Here is a 19,344-nt window from a genome sequence, read left to right as displayed (position 1 = left end):
TGTTGAATATATAATCAACAAAGCATCACATTGGAAAATGACCACTTACACATGGTGCTAGAACGCTTATTGTTTTCATTTCTAAGCAATCCAATTGTTGTAGAAAATCACTTTTTATGCACATAATGATCAAGTAACCAAGTTGTTGCTATCCTAGTGAAGCTCTGAATTTGGTTTTTAATTAGATACATGATTAAACCCTAACTTGTTAAGGGATAGCCAGTGTTTAAACCCTGGCTCAAGTTTCTTTTTTCTTTTATTGTTGCCTTTTAAATATTATTTTCAAATTATGTTGCTGATGATGCGTTTGCTTTCATTTTTATATATTTTTATATTATATGTTTTATTATATTTATATTGTCTTTTGACTACATTCACTTACATAAGGATAAGCTAGCCTTTAATGCTAGTGTTACAACATCAGGTGATGCTTTTGTTAGTTAGTTTATCTTTTGATCTTCTTATGGTGTTAGATTTTGACCATCTTTGGACCTTTGGATATTTGATTCTTTGGATCTGCTTTTCGACTTTGTTCTGGGATTATAGATTTGATTTTTTTCTTTAGGTCTACATCTTTACAAACTAATTTTGAGCACTAGAGGTTCTGCTTTGTTCTTTTTTTAATTTGTTATTAAACTCTAACATAAGAAACATAAGAAATTTCACAGAGGCCATTCAGTCCAACAAGGTAATAGGTAAGCTGTCCCAATATCTCAAGGTTGTCATGGTTGTTAAGTTTGGATGATAAAATGGACTGGACTGCCAATATTGATTCTCTGTGCAAGAGAGGACAGAGTCGGCTATACTTCCTTAGAAGACTGGCGTCCTTCAACATCTGCAATAAGATGCTGCAGATGTTCTAGCAGACGGCTGTGGTGAATGCCCTCTTCTACACAGTGGTGTGCTGGGGAGGCAGCATAAAGAAGAAGGACGCCTCATGCCTGGATAAACTGGTGAGGAAGGCAGGCTCTATTGTAGGTATGGAGCTGGGCAGTTTGACAACCGTGGCAGAGCGAGGGGCGCTCAGCAGGCTCCTATCAATTATGGAGAATCCACTGCATCCACTAAACAGTGTCATCTCCAGACAGAGGAGCAGCTTCAGCGACAGATTGCTGTCACTGTCCTGCTCCACTGACAGACTGAGGAGATCGTTCCTCCACCAAACTATGCGACTCTTCAGTTCCACCCGGGGGGGTAAACGTTAACATTATTCAAAGTTATTGTCTGTTTTTACATACATTTTTATTACTCTTTAATTTAATATTGGTTTTTTTTTTGTATCAGTATGCTGCTGCTGGAGTATGTGAATTTCCCCTTGGGATTAATAAAGTATCTATCTATCTATCTATCTATCTATCTATCTATCTATCTATCTATCTATCTATCTATCTATCTATCTATCTATCTATCTATCTATCTATCTATCTATCTATCTATCTATCTATCTATCTATCTATCTATCTATCTATCTATCTGCTTCAGCTACATGTATCAGTAATTTGTTCCAGAGTCCCACAACTCTTTGTGTAAAGAAGTGCTTTCTGGGTTCAGTCTTAAATGCATTTCCCATTAATTTCCACTGATTTCCTTGAGTACATGATTCACCAATAAGAATATTGCTGAATCTACTTTATTAATGTCTTTGAGGATTTTAAATACCTGAATTTGGTCCCCACACAGTCTCCTCTGCTTGAGACTAATCAGGTTTAATTCTCTGAGTTTGTCAGAGTAGGACATGTCCTTAAGTCCTGGGATGCTCTTGGTTGTTCTCCTCTGCACAGCTTCAAATGCTGCTATGTCTTTCTTGTATCTTGGTGACCAGAACTGCACACAATACTCTAGGTGCAATCTTACTAGTGCATTATATTGTTTGAGCATAACATCTCTTGACTTGAATTCAACAGTGTATATGATATAACCTAACATATTTATTGCCTTTTTAATTTCTTGTGTACATTGCTTAGTCAATGAAAATGTTGTGTCAACATAAACCTCTAAATCCTGTATGACAGTGTCTCCCATCTTGTATTTATAATTGATGTCCCTTTTACCCACGTGTAGCACTTTTCTATATTAAACTATATTTTCTAAGTGTTCTCCCAGATCTGAAGGTTGTCCAGGTCTTTTTGAATTCTTTTTGCTGCCTCCTCAGTGTCTGCCATCACTCCAATTTTAGTGTCATCTCCAAATTTGAAAAGATTACTAATTATGCCAAAATCAATATCATTAATATAAATCAGAGAAACTAATGGTCCAAGGGCAGACCCCAGAGGCACTCCATTGATGAACTTGATCTTGGTGGAGCATTCTCCTCTTATCTATATTCTTTGTCTCCTAATGGTTAACCAGCTAGAGGTCCAGTTTTGTAGGTTATCTCTGATGCCTACAGCTTCTAGTTTCAGAATTAGTCTTTGTTGTGGGACTGTATCAAAGGTTTTCTGAAAGTCTGGGTAAATTATGTTGTATGCTTTATTTTTGTCTACTATTCTGTTTGCTTTTTTAAACAAATGTAAAACATTAGTTTGGCAGGGTGTTCCTCTCATATACCTGTCATTTAGAATATTATTTTGTTTAAGCAATTTTCTAATTTATTTCTTATTATAATTACAATAATTTTGTATGGCACAAAAACAGGACTTTTTGGTCTATAATTACTAGCATCCATTTTATATCTTTTCTTGAAGGCTGGTGTCACATTTGCAACTTTCCAATTCTCAGGTACTTCTCCTTTCTGAAGTGACTGCTGAGATATGTCTCATAGGGTTGTACAGTTTGTAAAATCCCCTCATGTCCAGGGGGTTTTATTAGTCTTCAACATAGTGAGGTCTTGAAGCACATCTGTCTCTTCTATTTTAAAATCAATGGACCCAAGAGTTTGTTTTTAATTCTGCATGAGACATTCCACATGTTTCATCCTTTATTAATACTTGGATGAAATATTTGTCAAATTAATTTGCTGTTTCCTTACGATTTTCATTGATTTCTCCATTTGTGTCCATAAGGTTTGTTAAATTCTCTATAATTGTCTTTTTACTGGAGTTGTAATGAAAAAATTGTTTGCTGTTTGCCTTGGCTTCACTAACAACTTTTATTTCGGTTTCGCTTTTGACATTTTAAATGCTTATTTTGACCTCTTGCTGTATCTTTAACTATAAGAAATTATTATATTTTCTACTTGAGGTTTTACAGTTTTCACCTTTTCCTCTGGTGATGTTTTTTAGTGTGGATACAGACCATGAAGCCTGCTTCTTGACTTCTGGACCAGAATGAATTATACTGGTGGTTCCTAACCCTATACACACTCCCAAAAAGGTCAGACATTCAAATAAAAGGCCTATCACATTTCAGTCTGAGAACTAGGCAGTTCGCAAACATATCTTTCATTGGTAGCATTTATCATTGATAATGTCACATCAATGTAACATTCACATTTGGGATAGCGTTTAAACCTGTTTCTCTATTAATAATGAAACTATATCCCTTGGTGACAGGCAGGTGCTTCCAGAGCAGTGCAGAATCTAAATGATTTAATCAATAAAATCCACATCTGGATCATTGCTGTATCTATATTGCAGAATTATACACACTAGCAACTTTGGTTTTGCTTATTTATCATTGACTTGTGGCTCATTAGGAAAACAGCTGATATCTGAAACGTTAGTAAAGCTCAACTCAGACATGTGACAGTTGTTTTTAGGGTATAAGACAAAAACATCCAATACACAAATGTAACACAAGAAACACAGTCACTTTAGTACAATTAATAGTACCAGTTCTAAGGGAGTGAAACATTCCCATGATAGTACATGGATTATGCAAGATTTTACTTAAAAGGTATTATAATTAATCAGTGTTATCTTCCAACATGTTTATTCAAGTGTTCTTAGACAATAAGATATGCAGAATCAGCTCTAACAAACAACTGTCTAGCATACTCTGGAATAAGAACCAGTGGCACCTGACACTCAACACCTTGTCAAATGTGACCTCTGTTTATTCAAGGAGAAACTCAAAGTTTCCATCTTGAGAAATGGTCTAACACTTTTGACGGAGGCAGATACTGGATATTTTTCAACCAACTGAGGAGAAAATAAAGGCCTGTCGAACATGACTGTAGTTCATCTTCCTTCATTTGACCTTTATGAAACTAAGCAATTAGTTTATGGCAAACATAAATTCCTGATAAGAAAGAATATAAACATTAGAGAAAGCACAAGTAGTCCTTCTAATTATATCCAAGTAAATCTGTAGTTTTTTTTTTATATTTCTTTATTGGGTCATTATTGTCACATGTGATATGTGAAAAATCTCCAGTGCCATAATTAGTAAGTGTATATTTTCATGAAGTTATTTAATTGTGCTGCACAGTTCACACAGAGAATCAACCAAAGATTCTTTAAAGACTGCTGTAAGGTGGAAGTGAAACTCCTGGGGCCACATGTATAACAGCATGCATAGAATTCACACTATAACATGGCTTACGGACAAAAGTGGAAATGTTCGTATGCACAAAAAAATCCAGATGCATAAATCAGTGTGAACGCCAACTTCCACATTCTTCCGCTACATAAATCCCAGTCTGTGTGAAAAGTAACGCACGTGCACGTGCCTGCTGTCCCACCCCAAGTCCTCCCCTGTTTGAATATACAAATTAATATAAATAGCCCTTAAGCTCAGCCTTCTGTGAAAAGACAATGGCAAAAGCACGGGGCAAAATAGAAGAATTTCAGCGAATACCAAGTGGAGGCAAGGAAAAACTTACTATTTGTTGGTTTAAACAGTGATATAATTAACAAAAGGAAGTTGATCGAGTGACGTAGAGTGTTGGAAAAACTTTAAAGTTCAAGTTTACAAAGTCGCACAGTGCTCAAAATAAAAAAGAAGTGGCCAGATATCAAAGGCGACTCGTAGCCCACCGTCTGAGTGTCATATGAAAGGTTATTAGGGTACAGAGAAAAAAAAAAGGCACACAGAGGGAAAAAAGCATGAAATGTCAACTTTAATCTCGAAATTTCCATTTTAATCACGTAGTTTATTTTGTCATTAAAGTAGAACATCATAAACTTCATCTTAAAATCGTTTAATTTACTAGTTTCTCAAATCCCTTCATAACTAAAGTAGCACGTTAAATGCTTTGTTTTGTATTTGATCTTCTGTATGCTCTATATGCACTACCTGCTTCTTAAACAGGCTTTCTCTTCCTCCGACAGGACACAGAATCCATTACATTCGCAATATTACAGCTCTCTGAATAACTAAAATTCTGAGGTGTATACGTGATATCATTTTCATGATGATAGGAGTTAAAGCATGTTATTAAACATAGGAACACGGTGGCACAGTGATAGTGACGAACAGGCTCCTCGTCTACAGATTGTTCCTGCCTCCCGCAAGATGCTTTCTGCACCATGCCCAACCTTCAATGAAATAATTTATTGCAGCAGTACTGTCTCTTTCAAATGTACTAACCCCCAATTCCTGTCCTTCCTTTCTTTCTCCAAGTAACCAATCGCCACACAATCAGCTCTGTAATAGATGTTAAGCTATCTGTAAGCTTAGAACGCCAATTCTTCAAAACTTTTAAGAAACATTGAAATATCTTCGTAGTACGTGTTTAATTATTCTATCCATCTGTTTTTCCACAGTGTCGCACCAGCCCCAGCAAGAACACAGCACGAGGCAGGAATAATCAGGGCGCCAGCTTGTTTCTAGCGCTGCGACACCGTGTCCTCACATGTTTAATTATTAACAATATAGATTATTTCAATGACGTTAACATTTTATCTGTATAATGTAATAAACATATTTTGCTGCATTTCATCTTAAAAATGATATCGTCATCATATGTAAATATGCGCATTATAAAGTGCCGCAGGTTGTGCAATATTATAACTGTATCGCAAGTTTACAGTAAGGTAATTGTTCTTGTAAGTACAAACAGCTCTATAAGGAGCACTTGATGGATTGATTGAGTGCATTTATAGTTCTTGGGAGGAAAATGTTTCTAAACCGCAAGGTTCGTACAGGAAAGGCTCTAAAGCTTTTGTCGGAAGAGAGCAGTTCAAATGGTGAATGGCTGAGGCAGCATGTGCTTGATTCTGTATACCGATAATTCTCTTTCCAATCAGCTGCTCCGAGTGGTGCAGTGAGAGTAACAACGCTAAAGCAGCTATGGTATTTGGTATAGTTTGGCCATTCCGTGGACCATTATATTGTTACATGTTAATTACAATCAGATGCCTTAAACTAATGAACAATATGCGGTTCATTTCAGTGTATTTATAAAGTAATGTCAGGGATGTGGATCTGAAAAAGAAAGAGAAAACCACACTGGAATAGTAGCACTGCTTTGATGCTGGGTGCCGCCAGTTTGCAAAACTGAGCGGAGAACTTGCATATGACAGGGTTTGAGCTGCCGTAAAAATGTGCGTGGCTTTACGCCAAGTTTAGGTTTTATTCATCGCGATTTGAGTGTGGAAACGGGATTACGCAACATTTTTGTGCATATGCACCGTTTATACATGAGGCCCCAGGTATTTAATTTACCCCAGGATGCAGGAGACACTCTTTTGGAGTTTTACTGTTTTCTTCTTTCTAGGACAATTATGAATTTTAACAAAGTTATGTATGGTGTTTTCTACATCACCATTTTGTTTTACTGCAGGAGCTACCATTTCAAAGCTTCATTGCTAAGATGCACTGGCTAATTGTTTTGAGAGTTATTTCCTGAAGTTGCTGTCACATCACTTGCACAAAATGTTTAAAGCTGATCCCACATGTTTTGTGGCATCCAAGACATTTGTATATTTTAATCAATAGTATTCTTGGCATTTTGAACTGCTGCTTACGTTTTTTTTTTTTTTTTGTAAATGAATTTTGGTTCATCAATTGGCTACAAAATGTAGGTTATCTGTTTTTCTGGCTGCAGATCTTTTATAACATTAAAACAAACTAGACAACAACAGGCGATGCATCCCAACAAAGCTAGTCAGTCCTAGCTCATGTATAAGTCGGGTCTTGAAACCTGAAAAATCGATCATAAAATCAGACCCCGACTTATACGCCCATTCAAAAATGTGACACTTAATTTTTTTTTTTTAAATCTTATTGCCTCCTCCAATCTCACACCAGTTTCTCAGACGCATTGAATTTTGTTGCAGTAGCGCAGTTACCAATTTCTTTCGCTACTTCAACGATGTTTAATTTAAAACCAGCATCATATTTTCTTCTTATCGAACTCTCCATGGTAGATAAGGGATGCTCTTACGATAAAGGTGTATGAGGATGTGAGATACAAAAAACACAAATCAGTGCAAACTTTGCTTCTGAATAATTCGGGTATTACCGTGTGGTCACATAGGCACAATAGAGAGAGAGAGAGGTTAGGAGCACGCGCTGATACAGCACATTGAAGCACCCACATAGAAAAAAAAGGCAGTGTGCTCCGTGGTTACTCTCTCAGGTGGGCGTTAGCATATTATAATCTTTTGGACCAATAGTGTGAGTTTTCTGCATTCGACTTGTACAACCAGCATTCTAAAATACCAGTAAAATCAACACCAAACTTATCTGAGGGAGAACTTATCCATGAGTATATACGGTAATTGTTCCAAAATAACTACATCAAATCTAGTTTTGAAAGTCCCTAAGGTCCTACTGTCTAATATACAACATGGTAACATATTCCATATGTCTATGGGTATCTCTATACAGAAAAAACTCAAATGTTTCTGCGGAATTTATCCTTAATGAGTTTAAAACTGTGTCCCTGTGTTACTGATGAACTCATTTTAAAGTAACAGTTTCAATCCACTATACTAATTCCCTTGATAATTTGAAATGCTTCAATCATGTATCCTCATAATCTTTTGCTTTAATTGAAAAAGCTCAGCTCCTTTAATCTTTCCTCATAATTTAACTCTGTAGCCCTGGAATCAGTGTATTTGCCCTTCTCTGAACATTTCCCAGCGCTGCTATGTCCTTTTTGGAGCCTGGAGTCGAAAACTGAACATAGCACTCCACATGAAGTCTAAGTAGTGCATTATAAAGCTTCAGCATAACCTCCTTGGACTAGTACTCTATATATTGTGCTGTATAACCTAACATTCAGTTAGCCTTCTTAACGGCTTCTGAACACTGTCTGGCAGTTAATAGTATCAAGTCCCCTACAACTCCTAAATTCTTCTCATCTTGCTAGCCTTTAAGTACACCCTAATCTTCTGGTCCTCAAACTCTCCTTTGAGGCTTGTCACTGTATTCTTCGTTTGTGGCTGTGCATATCATCAGTATAAACTACAGCTGTATGGTTTCTGTTTAAGGACTTCATATCTTCTACACATGCCCAGGATCTCTCTTGTGGGGCAACTCTGAACTCCTGAGATCACCTCAAGAGACCACTTTGTATCAGGTTTTCAGCCTGCTGTATGTAAATATGTATTTATGCAGTGTTTTCCAATATTCTACACAAATTCTAATATTCTTTCCGCAAGTATAATGAAATTCAGCTTATCGTGAGTCAGTTTCCATTACCAAGCACTGGACTTCTGTTTGCTTTTGTCCCAGTCATTGTACAGATATTTAATTTTCCCTAAGCATTTTCGTTTATGTACAGTAAGATATAGGTCTGAGGTAACAATTAGCTTAGCAGCAATCATTGCTTCAGGAATGGTTTCAAGTATTGCTTTACTCAATGAAATTTTCTTTGTTCTCATTTGACCCATCATGTGATATTCCTTTTGACTAATTTGTCTAAACCAGCTCCAAGCTCTGACAACATAGCTGAGTTTCCCTGGCGCCTACAAGACCCTACACCACACCACAATCACATTCCAGAGAAGTGGTGTACAAATTCATTTAGTTCATTTTATTTTATCATTTTAGTAACCAAACAGAACAGTGAAACCCAATTAAAAACCTTTACAAAATATACCAAAATAAAATATCACAACACCAAAATCACATAATTTGAATAGAGCTATTAAGGAGAAGATGTAATGCATTTATTTACTTGTTCATGAATTTTATTCGTCTTTAACATCTCCTATCAGGTTAAATTCAACAATAGCATAAACTCATCAATCTAGTAAATCTGCAACTTTTAATTTGCCATTTTGTTGTGTTTGCTCCTTCCTTATTGAAAATATCAATCTGTACTGTGTTCCCACTTTTTTACTTCGCTGTTCTTTTAAATGTAAATGTAACATGATGATATTACTTGGTTCATATAATTAGCAAAACTTCTTTCCATCCACTTGTAAAGTACTATGTATTAAATAAACAGATACAACTAAATGTTCAATACATTTTATTACTACACGAATACACAAATTATTGTAAAAATGTACCACACTTAATAAATGTACTTGCCATTACAGCCCCAGGCATTCTCAAAGCCACATTGTATATAAAAGATATTTAATTTTTGGTGGCACCAATAATACGCTTGTAGAGTCTGCATAGTTTTATCTTCTTTTCTTAAATTACTCCAGTTACTCCAGTCTTCTCTTTCATTCTGAAATTCCTTATATAAATGAATGACTCTAAATGGTGCAGTGATTAGGGGAGTGTTTGTGAGTATTTCCCTTAAAGGATTAATATTCCATCCAGGTAAACTTTTCTGTTACTGCCATTACTGTTGAAATCGGCCCCCCATGACACCATGACAGTTTCAGCAAGTAAATGGCTGTATAATAAAACGTATAAATTGCATTTGTTCTGCCCTTTTTTTACATGGCCTTGTTTTATTTAATTTTGTTTAGTTTGTATTTTTTTTTATCAGGTCCTGTCACGTGTGTAATTCTGTAAATGCAGACATCTTATAAATAAACATGAGAAGGAAGAAAATCAATGGAAATGTTGCATTAATAACATACTGAAGATCCAACACACACATGGGTTTTGTATTAATGCATTAATATGATCTACGTATTGTTAAAATATTGGTCATTTGAAATAAATTCTGTCAATGATGCATACTGTATTTAAAATTAAGTTATTCACATATTATATTGATATTTAATTGTTTAGAATTTATTTTTAGTATTGTGGTGACAAAGCTGCCCTCAAGAAAGGGTCCACGGGTGTGGCTTCATGGCTTTATATTTCACATTTCATTTTGAAAATACTCATAAGGATTAAAGAAATGCGTAAGTTGCGGTGATACTATGTCAGGACAGCTTTCAAAACTTTCATCTAAATTATATTGAAATGGACTCCTTGTCTGAAAAATTAAAAAGAGAGCAAAAACAGACAACCCAAAACCCTTGGCTCTGAAGGGATTTTACCATTTTTGCCAAAGGAAGTGAAGGATTTTATTTCAACCCAATGTTGCTGTAGTCTCATGGAAAGGGAAAGGTACCTGGTTACTGGAAAGTTACAAATGTACAATAACTCTCTGATCCATGAATAGTAATTTTAAAAGATTCTTGTCATTATAGACATAATACATCTTACCTCTAGCTTAAGTTGAATAATTCATATTATCCTCAAAACTACAAAAGTACATAGAGTGGTTGTGTAAAATCTAAACACCCTTGTTAAGATTAAATATTCTGTGGATAAAATGGATGAAATCAAGACAAATCATGCCAGAACTTTTTCATGTTTAATGTGATCTTCTAACCAACAATGTTTATGTAAAAACAAATCTTTTCCAGTGAAATAATTACAACATTATAAAGTTATTACTGGGGTGCTATTCAAATCTGTTTTCCAATCATTACATTTCCTTATTTATACATATTAATTATGTACAGTAGACTAAAAGAATGGGAAAAATCGTAATATTTGAAAATTCCAAACATAAAGGAAACAGAATACAAAAGAGACAGGAAGGGAAACTCACATATATATTACATAATAAATCATTATAATTAGGCAGATCTTTAGAAAACAAAATCTGTGTCAAGTGAGAACATTTAGCTGCAGGTTTCTAGATCAATAAAAAAAACGCTTACATAAAGTTTAGATGTTTATATGGATGCAAAGTTTTCATTTGTGCTTAAGCAGCAAGCCAGGAACCCGCCTGTTGTCTGAGGAATGCATTTTACTGCAGACTTTGAGATGTTTCAGTTCTTGTGCCCTGAAGAAAATTCTACAGCTGAATGAACTGTGTCACTTTTCCAACCTTAATTTCTCCTTTATTTTAAAAACATTGTTGACTAAAAGTACACTTTCTTATAGTATACTTCAATTTTAAATTAGATTCTCTTTTAAAAAGTATTCAGTATACCACTACAAATCAAATTTAATCAATAACAGTATTTATTCATGACATATTTTCTGAAATATATTTTAAGAAATGCATTTAGGTATAGTAAATAAGGCAATAAAGGTGGCTGATATATGTCAGCTTATTATTAACTAGGCCATGCCTGGGGTGGTAGGGTCAGCACCTGTCACTTTAGCACCTATATATCTGCTGGGTTTTTTTCTGAAATTTTTTCTTGATGGGAGTCTGCACCTGTTAGTAGACGTCTCTCCGTGCTGTGATGTCCTAGAAGGATAAGCCGGAGAGGTGTTGGTTTTTAAAGGGAAGCACCGGGGATGAGAATTTGAAAGAAGACTCCTGCATTGTTTTAAACTAATTTTTACTGGATTAATTGATTTTAACCTCCACCAGCACTTTGATGTTTTTACAGATTATTTATTGATTTTTTTCTGAGCACTGCACTTTTTGTAACACTTGTTTTGTGGATTGTTTTAATGAAAGCACTTGCAGTTTTCACCTTCCCCTTGCTTGGTGTGTTTTGTCCTCATCAGTCATGCTCATCTTGGTTATGGTACTGACGGTGTCGGATTCATGAGTCTCCCAATATGGAAGAGGGAGCAAAGAACCGACCCGCACTGTCATACTTATGCTACTACCTCATCTAATAATTTCAAGGCATCTGACAAATGAAATGTTTATATTTATGAATATGAACTATAATACAATTTTTATTAAACTTTTTTGGGGCAGTGATCAAATGGACAATGCAAAAGCTAGACTGATGAGACTGGAAGTAAATTAATCTGTGGTGGCAGTAATATGAGGTATAAAAGGTCCCTTCTCCAAGAATCAACTCAATATAAATATATGAGCACAATCTTATTTTTTCAGGGTGGTTTGTGATGAAATTTAACTAATTTAATTTCCATGAAAATCTTCCTGATAAATATTCAAATTTTAAAGGAATATTCCACCCAAAAATTATATTTTTGTGTGTTGCTCACCCCAATTTGTTTGTACTAGTGGTCGAGAAAAAAAAAATATTCTCATGTTTTTATGGAGAAAGTAAATGACAAAGATTGTGAAGAGTGCCAATAGTGACCAACACTAGACAGCAGCAAATGATATGAAAAACATCCATTGGAAAAAAAATTTAAAAAATGCATATGTAACTTGTGTCGCAGAATTCACATGTTCGTTATACATTCATGTGCTAAAATATTATTAACACTTCTGGAAAACTTGGCATACAAAATAAATAGAAAAGAAGCATTTCCATAATCTTATATTTCTGAATTGAAGAGAGGATTCTTGGCAATGAATGAGGAGGAATAGCGTGTTTTTGACTAATGAACAAGGGGATGTGAGTCCCCGTGTAGTGGGAATTGGCACCATGCTACAATCTATGTACTTGCAGTTCCTGAACTGACCGGAAGACACAGACATTAAAATACAAGTGGTGAACAAAAACAAGTGTTCTTTTATTTACAGATGCTTCCAAAAAAATATAAAAAGGTGCAAAAATGAATATTCCAAAATCCACTAATCCAAATTCAGTCAGCTGGAACGCTCACACAAAGAAAAACAAAAGTACCAAAATGGCAAACAATAAATACATACAACAAAAAAAAATCAACAGTCTTCCTCCCTTTCTCTTAGTAGTAAAATCAGATCATCGGGAAAAATACAACCGTACAAAAAAAAAAAGAATAAATACTATATACAAAAATCAAAAAGAAAATTATCTGCCCTTTTGCTCCTTGCAGAGCAAAAATTATTCGGGGATGAAAAATGAATCAAAAAACTATTTACAAAAAAAACCACTGTCAAAGCTCCCACTACACTACTCTAGGGCTTTACATTTTCTCTCATCACAATGCAGCTGCTCTGAAAGGTGCCAGACATTCAAGCCATTAAAGAAAGAAAACAACCTTTTGTCCCCTCAACATGTGTGATCTGGAATACAGTACGAAGAGGGAATCGTAACACAGTCTTCCTTCATTGTCTTCTTGCCCTGTGTCCAGGCCATTCCTCATTCCAGTTTCAATCAAGTGACTGCCTAAACCTCAACAGTAATTTTCTGTCACCTCCCTGAATGACCTCCCACCAGACAAAAAACAGCAAACACCTTGTTAGGACAAAAAAAAGAACTCAAAGAAAAGGAAAACCATCACACACACACGTATATATTCTCTGTCTCTTCATACTGAATTTCTGTCTTGTCTTTGAAGATTCATTTTCCTTCCTCCTTCAGACTAATTCCTTCAAGGGTACTGTGACTCTTCATGTTTCTGCAAAGCTCAGCTCCTGCCCCTTCTGGGTTCTTGCAGATTTGAAACTGGTATACCAAATTCTTAGTTTCTGGGTAGTTTTTTTTGTTGTTGTTGTTTTTTAAAACATCTGAATGAAAAGTCTGTTGTTTTTCAGGCAGATCTGGTACACAAATCTCCTTTTTGCAGCAACCTCAGATGGTCCCTGCCACCTATATTTTACACTGTCTATAGAGGTTGCTAACAACACAATGCATTTTTATCCTTTAACGCTAGAATTATCAAAGCCTAAGAAAAAACTTGTAAACCTGGCCCACCTTAAATCTGTTTGCACCTCTCCATCAGCGTCTTTTGTGTTGTAAATGTGTTGATAAGCACAAGCAGCAAGCAGCCTGCTCCATGTAACTGTTGTTATGGTTCTGCCTCTTTCCAGAAATGGTTTCATAAGCTTTATGACCTTAGTCTCTGAAAGTTTTTCTCCTGTGGGGCGACTGGGATCTTTCCCTGAATAAGATCAAACACAGTTGTGTAGGGTGCAACAGGAGCTTCCACCTGCAGCTAAAGTCGCTTTAGTACCCATGTCGATCAAACAGAGGAAGCTCTGCAGTCTACTTGTGACTTTACACTGTAGAAAGATAACTGGATTTTGCACAATATGTTGGCAAGCTCTGTAAGCTGTGCTGTTTCGTTCAAGGACAGGTGTGGGGCAGACTGATTGGCAGGATGAAGCCCAACCTCTTGCTGCATCCAAACAGTGCCATCTTTAGCCTTTACGCCTGGTGCAGCTGTGTTGTTCTTATATGTGAGTGGATGTTTCTTGTGGGGAGGGCTTCTGTTCTCTTTCTATGATGTAGAACCCTCATCCTCATCTGAGTTCACCTCTGTTATAGCATGTCTTTATTTGAAAACAGCAGTGTCAGAAAAGGGGGAGCGTGAATGCGACTGAGAGAATAAAACTGAATAAAAAAAAACCTAAAAAAAAATGCTAACCTTTACAAGTACTGTATATTTACACCAGCTGTTACAGACTCAAATCAAATGTATGTTTTCATTGTATAATAGTAACAATAAGAACAGAATACTCAAAACATTTATTTTGGGACGTGGGAAAGTTTGAACCCACGACCTCTTGAATATGAGTCAGCAGTTCTTACCGCTGTACTGCCAAAGTAATCATGACGATGAAGTACACTAACCCAATTTCTTTTTCTTCAGTTATAGTCTTGCATAAAAGCACACTTGTTCTGTTATATTTCTACCTTTTGTGAAAGTGCTTATTTGATATTTGGACTTCAGTCTTCACACATTATACACTTTGTGTCAAAATTTTGTCGTTAATACTAACACATGAAAAAAGTTTGTCTTTTAGGTATATATTTACATTTCTTTTAGGTATATGTTAACATTTCTTGCATTTCCTGTCATCCTACACTTACATAGATCTTTGTAGACATGAAACACATATGAAATGCATGTGTTCCAAATAATGATATATTTACACTATATACTGTAGCTCCCTTTACCTCACTCCCAGATAAACAAGGCTTGATGTGAGAGAGCTTTTTGACCTTTCTGTGGCGGTGGGGGGATGGGATAGCAGGCTGCTTGTGCTTATTGACACATTTACAACACAAAAGACAATGATGGAGAGGTGCAAACGAATTTAAGGTGGGCCAGGTTTATGAGTTTTTTCATAGGCTTTGGTACTTCTAGTGTTAATCAATGGATGTTGTTCAGCCTTGTCACATCTGGTCTTCCTTTTGGTTTAGACATTTGCTCAGTTTTCCGTGTAGTTCTGAAAAAGGTGAACCATCTTTTACTGCGTTTCCACAAAACATGTCAACATATATTTGTAATTAATGTTTTTACTGTCTTTCTCCAGGATATCTTTCAGCAGCTACAAAGGACCTCTTGCATGGCATCCATATAACAATTAGTATGGGGATCATCCAAAGGAAGACTGCGGAATGTCCCAGATGACATAAATCAAATGTGGCAACCACTGATCCCATTCAACTCCAGTTCCACTTACAAACTCTTGAATCAATCAATGTGAGTTCTATTCTTTGGGTATATGAGGTGTTCTTAACCCCCTCCAGTCCAAAAATCTGAAACACACATTAAGGTAACTAGAGCTACGTAAGTCAAAGTTCCTGACTCAACATAATTTCTTCAGGGACATCCACCCTGCAGAAAACCCTAATCAGTTCCTCAGCAACATGGCCTGCCCTAAGGTTTTGCTGAAGAACTGTTTCTAACCACCCGGTATCTAAGTCATTCTTTATTAATATAAATCTTTGCCCAGAACATCTTTTCTGAACTATAGCAACTTCTATTCTCTTAAATGGCTCCTGCACCACTGGTATGGGACCCAAGGACATCTGATCCCCTTGTTTCACTGGTTCTTCCTTTTTGCATATGGCACAATCCTTGACCCACTCTTCAACATCGCTTGACCACCCTGGCCACTAAAAATATTTACAGAGTCCTCATCTGCCCAAAATGACCTAGCCCAGGGGTACAATGACTCATTTGAAGCACCCAAGATCGTATACAGCTAGGTAGCACCAACTTCATGCCACTATCATCTTGATGCTATAATTTATGGCTTAATACCACTAAGTCTTCTCCAGACTTAGCCCATTATCCCCAAAGTTGCTTTGTCAAAGCAAGCATAGAGGATCAGATCACCATGTTGAGCGTTGGCCATGCCTCTCAGCAGGTCAACTGCTTTCACTGTAAGGATGGACAGGATTATGCTGATGCTCCCAACCTGGGGTGAGTTCCACAGCCTTTCCAGCAACTTCTGCCTCTGGGGCATATGAAACATGCCTTGGCCCTCACCATTCTGGATTAGGGATGCATCTTTGCATCCTCTGAATCGAGTAATGGTTATAGGTAGGGTCTCTGCTCTTCAGCCTGCAGTCATTTCTCTTGGCCCAGCCAGCCCACCCCTAATACTGCTGGCACTGGCTTTCTACTGACTATACCCACAAATAGTCCTCTACTCTGTTTTCTCTCTCTCTAAGCTCTCTCTTGATACAATATTAATGATATATTTTTCATGGTTATATATTTGGAGACCTTTTTCTTCTTCAAGTCCAAAAATACATTATTACGTTGTCCCTTATGCTTTTAAGAATAGGCTGCATTTGAAACGACCCTGTAACAAAAAAGGGGCCCAGGATGGTTTGTGAGAAAATGTGAGCATGTGAAAGAATGTCTTTCACTGGAATGGCATTTCATTTCATAGTGGGTCCTGCCTGGGAAGTCAAAGGCAGATCAAAAAATTAATGGAAAGATGGGGTTAGTTTTGAAATTTATTGACATAGGTATGTCACTGGAATTGTCATGCAGTACTGTTACTTAGTAGGGTTTGCTGTATTATGAAAAGGCTTGTAAATATTTTAATTATTTGGATGAGTGACCTTTCAGGTGTTTGTTATCCCGTTTCACTTGCATCAAAATCTAACATTTGAATTGTAAAAAATAAAACAAAAGTACTGTATATGTGTCACATAAGTATTTAAATTTTGTAAATGTTATAACAATATTCCTCTGTATGCTGCTCCCACAAGTTTTGTCCCGTCTTCCAGCTGTTTATGGCGATCTCCGGCTAGATTAATGGACAGCTTGAAGGAGAGAGTAGAAAATACTGGCTTGCTGAAATGTTGTCTGAATTTCTGATTTAATTAAAAACAGACTGCAGTTTTCCATCATGGTAGCAAAGAAATGAGACAATGCTTCTTATTTTGTTAAACACGTCGGTTGGGTTTAAGATTTCTTTTTGGTCACCTGAGTTGTGCACTTTTAAAGTATAAGAAGTTGTGGATCAAATATATGAACCATTGCTTGAGGCACAACGTGTCTTTAGATTCTTTGGTAAAATCCAATGGAAAATTGCAAATGGAGGACATCTTACATATTCTGGACATAGTGAAATAAAAGAGAGCTGAGTGCTCTCTGTCATCTGGAGAATAGGAAGATATTGCAGATTTGCTTGCATGCCTGCTTTGAAACTATTATTTACATTTTAATAATAATGTGTCAAAATGCTTATTTGGTAAAGACTGCAGGTTGTGACACAATCTACATGGTGTTGCAAATTATTAAATTAACTTAATTGAAGTGATCCCACTTGCTGTGAGGAATGCCAAAGCCATCTTTATAGATTTGCCTCTTTTTTTCTATTTAGTCCTTGTAACATAAGGAGAAAGTGGCAATAGTTAAAGTGTAAATGATAACATTTTAATTATTAAAAAAATACAGTATATCCTTTTTAATCAGTGTGTGCAACATTTACTCATATTCACAGAAGGTGTAGAGAAGTTAGTCAAATAGCACACGTTGACCGATTAGCTCCCATAATAGTCTTCTGTATTAAAATAAACCTTCATAATTAAAAATGTCAAATACCAGACTGAACAAATGGTTACAATTTTACAGCCTAAAAGCTAAAAGAAAACAGAACATTTCAAAATACTTCATTTGGTTTATTTAGGTTATTTTATTAATCTTATGATTATTCTGTTCTCTAAGAAAAAATTATTTTTAAATTGACGTGCCATACTCTATGCTGCTTTAGATGGCTTGATTACACAGAGTGTAATTAATAATAGACTAATTAGTTCCACTTTTCATATCATTTTACTTTTTAAAATGTACAAGGACACTCAACGGGCAACTCCAGAGTATGCTTTTAAAGATAGGCAAGAAAAAATTCAGACTCATAAAGCAGGGAAAAAAAGTGCATTAAAGGGTATTTTGATTAGGATGTTTCAGATTCTAGCAGGATAGCTAATGTTAAATTATGGCCCTTACAAGGAAAGTATTTAAAGAAAGTTTAAAAGAGACCTAGGAAAGAACTTGTACATAAAGTGTAATAAATACAGCCTATAGTTTGCCAGCTGGACTGGTTTCAGAGCAGATGTGTAAGTCAGATTCTGCCCTGAAACTCAGAGACTGTCTGGTTCAATTATTAATGAAACGACTTTGAAACCAGATGAATCCCCGTTCACATCCCTGCTTAGCCCATAGTTTACTGTGTCCCTCACAATAGTTCCTTTAAAAGTACTTTGGAGGTGAAATATTTTATATGCACACATATTTTATTAAGAATAGCTGTGGGCTATTAGATTTAAAATCAATATACAGTACATCATGTTTCACAAAGTATTCAGAATCCTTCACACTTCAACATTTCAAAAACACCTTCAGATACAGATACAGGTCTAATTTGAAGTTTTACTTTTTTACATCAATGTGGGTTGTATGTTGCCTCAGATCTTTAGGACACTTAGATTTCATGAAGAAGTTTCTTCTACTTTTTTATTTTGAAGCATTATTTTGTTACTGAAGGGGATCCTACTGTTTAAAGAGTTCTGGAAATAGATCAAATTTGAAGTATAAGGGTGCAGTGAAAGAAGATTGTTTGCATTACAGATGATTAAGAGATTAAGTGTGCTTTATTAACAAATAAAGCAAATAAATGATAGGAAATTGTATTATGCTTCTGATTATTTTATTTCATCTGTATATAACTTCTTTAAAAATTATTTGGTAAGTAATGAAGAGTGACATCTTTAAAGACTGTCCATACTTTAGTTATTATAAAAGATAGCTCTTACCTAATGTCATTTGTAGATGGAATGGTCTTTTCTCATTTCTCAAACGTTTTGGGTTGTTAGGTACTTAGATTGATTTTCAAAGTACACTCTGACAAAGCCTCCAATCCTTCAAAGGGCACACATGTGGGCATACATGTCCACATTTACTCATTTTAGATCAATTTAGAGTAAGCGGCTACCTTAACATGAAGCATATAAGTATCCATTCAGACCTAACACAAATAAAAAAGTACACTAT

This window comes from Erpetoichthys calabaricus, chromosome 7, assembly GCF_900747795.2.
Source record: "Erpetoichthys calabaricus chromosome 7, fErpCal1.3, whole genome shotgun sequence".
In the NCBI taxonomy this organism is placed as follows: Eukaryota; Metazoa; Chordata; class Cladistia; order Polypteriformes; family Polypteridae; genus Erpetoichthys; species Erpetoichthys calabaricus.
This window is presented reverse-complemented; position numbering follows the sequence as displayed.